Source organism: Hippopotamus amphibius, unplaced genomic scaffold (assembly GCF_030028045.1).
Source record: "Hippopotamus amphibius kiboko isolate mHipAmp2 unplaced genomic scaffold, mHipAmp2.hap2 scaffold_481, whole genome shotgun sequence".
NCBI lineage: Eukaryota > Metazoa > Chordata > Mammalia > Artiodactyla > Hippopotamidae > Hippopotamus > Hippopotamus amphibius.
The window spans coordinates 25,032-33,238 of record NW_026648583.1 but is presented as its reverse complement, the minus strand read 5'-3'; the positions used below and the strand labels follow the sequence as shown (position 1 = coordinate 33,238).

The following is an 8,207-nucleotide window of genomic DNA, read 5'->3' as shown; positions in this document are numbered from 1 at the left end:
GAGGTGGCACCTTCCTTGCTGCTGGTTGTGCAAACACGGTATCGTTTTCGGAGTGTGGGCAGAGGGAGCCAGAGAGCTTGGAGAGGTGGTGAAAGGTGAAGAGATGGGGCGCGCCGGTGCTAGTGTGGGGTATTGCTTACGGGGCAAGGAGTGACGCAAGTGTGGGGTCAGGGTGAGGAAGAGCACAAGCCCAAGCAAGGTGTCCGGGCGCTAGAGTGGCAGAGCACGCGAGGTGTCAGGTGGTGGAGGCTTGGCTCCGCAGTGTGTGTCGGGTGGGGGGGCGTCCGCGTGGGAAGGACAGGCCGGCAGGTGCGGTGGAGAGCTGCGGGTGGGAGCGAGCTGTGGCAGGCCCGGTGCCTTGGGCGTGGGAGCGGGGACGCCTAGCTCCGCTTTGGGGCTGCGGGAACCAAAAGGCGACGCTGCGGCTGTATGGGCCGGGAATCGAACCCGGGCCTCCCGCGTGGCAGGCGAGAATTCTACCACTGAACCACCCATGCACCGAGGGCGCCTGGCGCCCGATGCTGCCCCAGCGCTGCTCGCAGCCAAGAGCCCGATACTGGGCGCCGCTTGCCCGAGGGCCTCTGCTCCGTTTGCGCAGGAGGCCGACGGCCCACCCCAGTGACAGGCTCCGGGCACGTGGGCGACCCCAGGGCGCCAGGCGGTCGAGAGGACAGAGGGACGGAGGGACGCAGGCGGGCTCGGCCCATCCTGCGCTTTCTCTGCCGTCCACGGCCGCCGCGAGGCTGTCGCTGTCGCCAGAGGAAGCCAGGAGCGGAAGCAGCCCGACCCGCGCCCGAATCGCAGGCAGGGCCGGCGAGGCGAGGCGAGGCGAGGCGCGGCGGCTGCGGCTGAGGGCCGAGTTTCGTCTCGGTGACCGCCAGGTCCCGACCCCAAGTCCCTCTGGCGGCTGGCTTTCTTGCCGCTGCGGGGCGGGCGAGGGCGGCCAGGGGTGGGGGTGGGATGGGAGTGGGGCAGGCATCGGAGCTCGCGCGGGGCCGGGGTCGGGGCCGCGAGCGCCGGAGATGGGCCCCCGGGAGCGCCGCCACCACCGAGCAGACGCTCAGGCCCAAGGACCACAGGTGCCTGGGCCTCGCTGCTGCGCTCTGGCCCAGCCCTCTCCCGAGGGGTCCCGCTCTGAGGCGTTGGTCGTGAGAGGAGCGACGCGCCAGGGTGCGGTTAGGTCCGGCCGGGGCAGCGGCTTCCCCGGGCAACGTGCGCTGTGGCGCCCAAGGGGGTGGCCCGGGCTGAGGGCCGGACGTCTGTGGGCGGGTGACGGGGCGTCCAGGGCGCGCGCTCTCTCCTCGCTGGAGCACTCTTCCCGGGAGCGACTCCTGCGCCAGGCCTCCTGCAGGGAGGGCCCGGTGGTCCCTGGCCCAGCAGGAAGCTGGGCTGCCTGCGTGCTGGGAGGCAGGCAGCTGTGGCCCAGCCGAGGCCCCAAGGCCAATACGCACCGAGGGCACGCACCCCAGGCCGGCAAGACGGCGTCGGCCACCTCCGCGTGGCCGTGGGGGAATGGAATGGGCAGGCGGGCCGGCGGGGCTGGCGCAAGGGACAGGATGTTGGACGGAGGGAGAGCTGCTGGTGGCGGACGTGGCAGCAAGGCTGGGAGAGTGAGCCCGCTGTTCACCAGGCAGAAGTCGGGCAGGCGGAAGGCGGGCGAGGAGTCGAGGGCTTTGCACCCGCGTCTGGTGTGTGTGTGGCGGTGGCGGGGTGCAGCGGGTGCAGTGGGAGTGGGAGCGAGGGACGGAGGGCGGAAGGAAGGAAGGGAGGGAGGGAAGGAGAAAAACTAGCAGCAGCAGCAGCAGCAGCAGCAGCAAGCAAGCAGGTGAGGAAAGATGTGGTGCGAAGGACTGAAGGTTGGTGGTGTGGGTGCAGGTAGGAGGGGGCGTACTGGCTGGGCGGGAGGGCGTGTGTCCGGGAGGCTTCCAACTGGGCCATTTCTGCCAAGCCCGCGGGCGGGTGGGCAGGAAGCGCGGCCGTGGCGGAGAGGGTCCCGCGTGTGAGAGGCACGGATGTCCGGGCCTGAGTTTGGAGAGGCCGCAAGAGTGCAGTGCGCCAACGGAGAGGAAGGCGGTCAAGGGCTGCCAGAGGGACGGGTGCGTTAGTGGGGCGGGCCAAAAGGCTGGCTTGTCAGGAGTGGGATTCGAACCCACGCCTCCAGGGGAGACTGCGACCTGAACGCAGCGCCTTAGACCGCTCGGCCATCGTGACGGCGGGCCGGAGCGGGCGCGTCGCCGCTCGGCTGGCTGGGACCCGCCGCGACGCCAACAGCGGTGCCCTTGGCTGGACGCGGTGCTCCGCGCCAGGCGGGCGGCCGTCTGGCTGAGCAACGCACCGGGCGCGCGGTGGCCGACGGCGAGCGAGGCCTGCCGACGCGCCTGGCTCCGGCGCGGTGGCGGCCTCGCCCACCCCTGGCCCCGGACCGCGCCCGGCCGCGTCGGGCCAGCGCGTGCCGGCAGCACCCTCCCGCGCCTCTCTTCGCCGGACGGGGCACGGCGCACGCCCAGGCCCTCCTCGAAGCCTCGCTTGGCCTGTCGGGCCCCCTGCACCCGGCGCGATCCCCGCGTTGGAGGCAACAGGCAGCGCGCACTGGCAGGTGTCAGCGCCACGCGGGTCCGCGTCCCTGTCGGGGCCGGGGGCTGCTGCTTTGGACGACGCGGTTGGTTTGGTGTCGGGTCGGGTCGGGCACGCGCCCGGCGTCCGTGGTGGGCAGAGGGCAGAGGGCAGAGGGAGGCGCCGGCAGGCAGCCCAGAGCGGCCGGGCGCCCCGGCGGTCGCCGCCGTCCTCGTTAGTATAGTGGTGAGTATCCCCGCCTGTCACGCGGGAGACCGGGGTTCGATTCCCCGACGGGGAGGCAGCACGCCCTCTTTTTGATGGCCGGCGCCGCGCTCGGTCCTGCCGTCCGGTCCCCAAGGGCCCTTCTCCTCCCGTCGCCGTCCGCCCTCCAGCGAGGCCAGCGCGTGCCTAGCCTGCCCGCCCTGCACCCCCTGCAGCCCTCCAGCCCTTCCTCCTCGCCGGGCGCTCGGTCGCCACGGCGAGCCAGGGCCTCCTCTCGACCCCACAACCGCCCGACGACATCGCGGCCCGTCCGAAGGGGCGGCCTCACTGGGCTCCTTGCGGAGCGCCGCACAGCCGCGCAGCTCTGCACAGCGGGCGGGCCGGGTGGGTGGCGGATGAGCGCCGTCCCCTGTCGGTGCGGGAGGCGGCCTGGCCCCGCGCCGGGGGGAGAAGGGCCTTGGGGAGCCAGGTGCTGGAGGACGCGTCCCCCGGGGTGGGGGTGAGGGCGGGGGCGGGGGGTGGCCCGCGGCGTGAAGCCGAGGCCCCGGGAGCAGCAAGGCAGCGAGAGCGCCCCCCTGAGGCGGTCGGGCCGGTGGACTAGGGCAGCTGCGGAGGGCTGGCGCGGCTGGGGCTCCGGGCGGTCGTTGGTGTCGCCTGTGGCAGCACGGAGCTGCCGGCTGGCGGGGCGTCGGGGCAGGGCTGCTCCAGGCGGCGGAGGCGGAGGAGGGGGAGGAGGGGGAGGAGGACCAGGAGGAGGAGGAGGAGGGACAGGAGGAGGAGGAGGAGGACGAGGAGGAGGAGACGGCGGCCGAGGCGGCGGCGAGAGTGCGGTCGGGCGAGCCCGGGGCCGGCGTCTGCGGGCGGCCCGGGCTGTGCAGCGTTGGTGGTATAGTGGTGAGCATAGCTGCCTTCCAAGCAGTTGACCCGGGTTCGATTCCCGGCCAACGCAGTGGGCCGACCTTTTGCCGAGCTCCGCGGGCCTCGGGCCGGCCGGGGCCTGGGAGGGAGAGCCGGGAGCGGGGAGCTAGCTGGCCCTTCGCGGCTTTTCGCGTGTGTGCGAGAAGCAGGCGCGCAGTGTTTTGCGGCTGCGGCCAGCAGGAAGAACGCGAGGGCACGTGCACTGCCAGGAGCGGCGCGGGGACTGGACTTGGGGGAGCCGGGTCTTGGCGCCGACGTGGCGCGGCGCGGGCGCTATGGGGCGAGGAGCAGCGAGCGGCAGGCCTGGCGCTCCCTGGTGGTCTAGTGGTTAGGATTCGGCGCTCTCACCGCCGCGGCCCGGGTTCGATTCCCGGTCAGGGAAGCCCTTCTTCTGCCTCTCGGCCTCCCACCGTCCCGCGCCCCCTTTTAGCCAGCCCACGCTTGCTCCGCCGCCTCGGAGCCCCGCCAGCAGCCGCCCGCCACCGTCCACCTCCAGCCCAAGCCCTGCCACGCAACCCTTTTGGCCGCACTGGAGCGCTCGCCCACGCCAGGCCCTCCACATCCCGCCTCCTCCTTCTCGGACCCTTGCCTCAGCCCCAAACACGACGGCCCGGGGCAGCCTCTCTCCCCGCCGAGGCTGTGGCCACGAGCAAACGCCCCCACCTGCGTTTGGACTCTCCGGCAGCACGACTTCTGCCACGACGCATCTCACCGCTGACGACCCATCCCGTCTTCCTTCCTGAGGGGCTGGTGTTGGTGCTGCTGCTGCTGCTGCCTCTGCTGCCCCTGGTGGCGGCGGTGGCAGTCCTGGTGCGGTGCTGGGGCTGGAGCCGCTGCTGCTGCTGCTGCTGCTGCTGCTGTTTGTGGTAAAGGTGGTGGTGGTGGCGGCAGTGGTGGTGATGACAGTGCGGGTGGGGCGGGGGGGTGATGGCAGTGCAGGTGGGGATGGGGGTGGGGGTGGGGGTGCGGATGGCGGTGGGGGGGGGTCGGCATGGAGGGGTGGGGGTGGAGGGTCCCATTGAGTGCCAGCACCTGCGACGCGGATCCATCGGGAAGGTGCAGGAGAGGGATCTCCATCTCCAAGTCGGGCCACTTGCAGGGACTCCGGCCGCTTCCTCGTGGGCCAGGTCCTGGACTGCCTGTGACTCCCGTGGCCCGGTGGTGGGCTCCAAGGGCGTCCTGGTCTTGAGCGGGCCATGGGAGCAGAGAGGCGGACCAAGGCACCCCGGAGGCAGAGATGTGAAAATGAATCCAAACACGTGCCAGGAGTTACACCGCCAGGCAGTGGAAGTCAGAGCGCAGGCAGATACCGGAGGTCAGCCGTGAAGACGGAGCCAAGCAGGTGGGATGCGGTGGAAGCAGATGCGTGACAGGGTGGACCACCAGCTAATATCGCATTCCAGGTGCGTGACCAACGCTCTCAACCCTATCACAGTGAGGCAAGAATGTGACCGTGCATACGTCCCTCCCTCCCCCAGAGCAAAGACACACACCCACGTGCGCGCGCGCACACATACACCGCTCCCCTAGACATGACTTCTCATGGTTTCCCATTCTCACCGTTCCTGTCTGTCTATCCAGGATATGCGCTGTCCTCCTTCGCAGCCCGTCCTCACCTTCTCCTAAGGATTCTCCCCAAGGTAAGTCCTCAGTCCCCATTCAGCCCAAGCTTGGGCACCTCTGTCGCCAAAGGCTTTAACGTCTGCTCACAGATTGTTTCCTTCAGAGGCAAACGGGACAGCCGGTGACGTGCACCGACCTGCCGTGGTGGTGTCACACTCGGTGCATTTGGACAACTGCAGGTCCCCTGTGGAAAGGAGCGAGAGTGGGCAGATGGGGCTTCCCATCACTGCAGGAAGTTTCCTCGGTGGCCTTGCTGGTACCTTGGGGCTGTGTGACAGTGCGGGAGGAAGGTGTTCGTGGCCGTTGGTGGTGGTCACCCCATGTGGATTAGGGAACGGAGCAAAACAGCCCTGTGGAGAGAGGGTGGTGGTGAGCCGCTTGCTGGGAGGTGGGAGGAAGGGCCTGGGGTGTCTGGCTGGAGCAGGGGCGGGCACGGAGGTATTGGGCTTGCAGGGACCTGGCCGGGAGAGCTGCTGGCCACTCAGGCAGAGGCTCTGCAGAAGCTTGGGACGGTGGTGGCACCGGTGCTGGTACGTGTGTGCGGGTAGGTCAGATCTGGGGTACGGGGGGAGCTGGAGTAGCAGGGGGTCTGAGGAGCGCTGGCGGAAGGGAGACTTCCAGGCAGGGCGTGTGAGAGTCGGGCCTGGGGTACAAGGGTATGGTGCGGGGTAGAGTGGGCCGAGCCTGCCGGCTAGGAGGAAGGGCGGGTGGCAAGCCGGGTATGTGAGTGGGCTGTGGTGCGAGGAGGATGGTGGGAGAGGACGCCATCGGGGCAGGGTGGTGGGTGAGCTTGCCAGACTGGTGCGCTGTGCTGCAAGGCGGTCAGGCGAACCACTGGGCTGGGACTGGGGGCGGTGGGTAAGAAGCCGGCAAGAGAGAAACAGAAACGCAGGATGCGAAAGGGGCGAGGTGTGGTCCGAATGGGGTGGGGGCGTTCTACTGCCCCAGAGACATAAATCGCCTGTCATCAAGAGAAAACATCCAGTCTCATGTGAGTGTGATTGCGTGGGGCTGGGGGTGGGGGTGGGGGTGAGGGTGGAGGTTCAGATTTCAAGAGGCCAAAGGAGAGCTTCCATATGATCCAGCAGTCCCATTCCTGGGTACGTGCCCGGAAAAGACGAAACTCTAATGCCAAACGATACGAGTACCTCCATGTTCGCAGCAGCATTATGTGCAATAGCCAAGGTGGAAAATACACAACCGCCCATCAGCAGACGGCTGGCACAAGATGTGGTATCTGTGTAGCATGGATTATTTCTCAGCCATGAGGAAAAAGAATGAAATATTGCCATTAGCCACCACAAGGATGGTCCCAGAGACTACTAGACTTAGCGAAAGAAGTCCGACAGAAAAGGACAAGATATGTGGAAACTAAAACCTATTCCACATGAATCTATGTGCGAAACAGACTCACAGACATAGAAAACCAAATGATGGTTCCCCAAGGGGAAAGGGAGAAGTGGAGTCATAAATCAGAAGCTGAAAGGAATGGATACACACTACTATGTGTGAGGGAGAAAGCAGCAAGGATATACAGAATAACTCGGGGAATAATATTCACTATCTTCTAGCAAACTGCACTAGAAATCAAGCCGAAAAAATATTAGCCATGGAAAATAGTCTCCCTTTGCTGTGCATGTGAAATTCACACGATATTGTTCATCAGCTGTGCTCCCCAAGCACAAGTACATAGAAGTAAATCACTAATCACTTAGAGAGAGAGAGAGAGAGAGATCAGTGACGAAATACAGAAAGAGGAGAAAGACGAGCTATCATATGATCCAGCAGTCCCAATCCTCGGGACACACCCGGGAAAGAGAGAAACTATACCTTGAAAAGAGACATGAACCCCCATGTTCACAGCAGCACTATGTGCTATAGCCAAGACATGGAAAACGTACTGTGGAATATTACTCAGCCATCAAAAAAGAATGAAATAGTGCCATGTGCAGCAAAAAGGATGGACCTAGAGAAGATTACACTTAGTGAAGTAAGTCCAACAGCGAGGGAGAGAGATATGTGGAATCTAAACAATAATACCAATGAATCTATGTGCAAAACAGAAACAGAGTCACAGACGTAGAACACAAACTGATGCTTACCCAAGGCGAAAGGGAGGAGTGGAAGAATAAGTTGGGAGCTGCGATGAACAGACACACCGTACAATACAGAAAAGAGATCAAGTAACGAGGATATAGAGAATAGCACAGGGAATAAGAGTCAGTATCTTCTGGTACCCCATTATGGAAATAAACCTGAAAATACATCATCTATGGAAAATAGTATCTCCCTGCTGTGCACCTGAAACTAACACACTATTGTCAATCAACTATACTTCCACTACTGCAGCTACTACTCTACAGAAAGGAAGGAAGGAAGGAAGGAAGGAAGGAAGGAAGGAAGGAAGGGAGCGAGGAAGGGGTGGAGGGAGGGAGGAAGGAAGAAGCAAAGAAGGAAAGACAAATGAAAGAAAGAAAAACCAAGCAAGCAGCAAAGGAAGAAGCAAGCAAGCAAGAAAGAAGGAAGGAAGGATAGAAGCAAGAAATAAAGGAAGGAAGAAGGAAGGAAGGAAAGGAAATGAAAGAAAGAAAAAGCAAGCAAGGAAGAAGCGAAGAAAGAAAAAAGAAAGAAGGACAGGTGAGCTGTCATATGATCTAGCAATCCCAATCCTCAGTACACATCTGGAAAAGACAAAAGCTCTAATTTGAAAAGATGCATGCACCCTCATGTTCATAGCAGCACTGTGTGCCATAGCCAAGACGTGGAAAACACCCAAGTGCTCATCAACAGACGGCAGTCGCAAGAAGATGTGCTGTACGTGCACGCCAGTGTTCACTGCAGCACTATTTACAAGAGCCGGGACGTGGAAGCAACCTAAATGTCCATCA

General features: G+C 63.9%; 5 non-coding genes across 5 annotated transcripts; 3 read left to right on the top strand and 2 right to left on the bottom strand.

The window, feature by feature from the left end:
* Positions 1-426: 426 nt before the first annotated feature.
* Positions 427-497, bottom strand: TRNAG-GCC (transfer RNA glycine (anticodon GCC)). The gene has a single exon. It is a non-coding gene; the product is annotated as a tRNA-Gly (tRNA).
* Positions 498-2,128: 1,631 nt separating this feature from the next.
* TRNAL-CAG (transfer RNA leucine (anticodon CAG)) lies at positions 2,129-2,211 on the bottom strand. The gene has a single exon. It is a non-coding gene; the product is annotated as a tRNA-Leu (tRNA).
* Positions 2,212-2,782: 571 nt separating this feature from the next.
* TRNAD-GUC (transfer RNA aspartic acid (anticodon GUC)) lies at positions 2,783-2,854 on the top strand. Its single transcript has one exon. It is a non-coding gene; the product is annotated as a tRNA-Asp (tRNA).
* Positions 2,855-3,655: 801 nt separating this feature from the next.
* TRNAG-UCC (transfer RNA glycine (anticodon UCC)) lies at positions 3,656-3,727 on the top strand. Its single transcript has one exon. It is a non-coding gene; the product is annotated as a tRNA-Gly (tRNA).
* Positions 3,728-4,006: 279 nt separating this feature from the next.
* Positions 4,007-4,078, top strand: TRNAE-CUC (transfer RNA glutamic acid (anticodon CUC)). Its single transcript has one exon. It is a non-coding gene; the product is annotated as a tRNA-Glu (tRNA).
* The last annotated feature ends 4,129 nt before the right edge of the window (positions 4,079-8,207 follow it).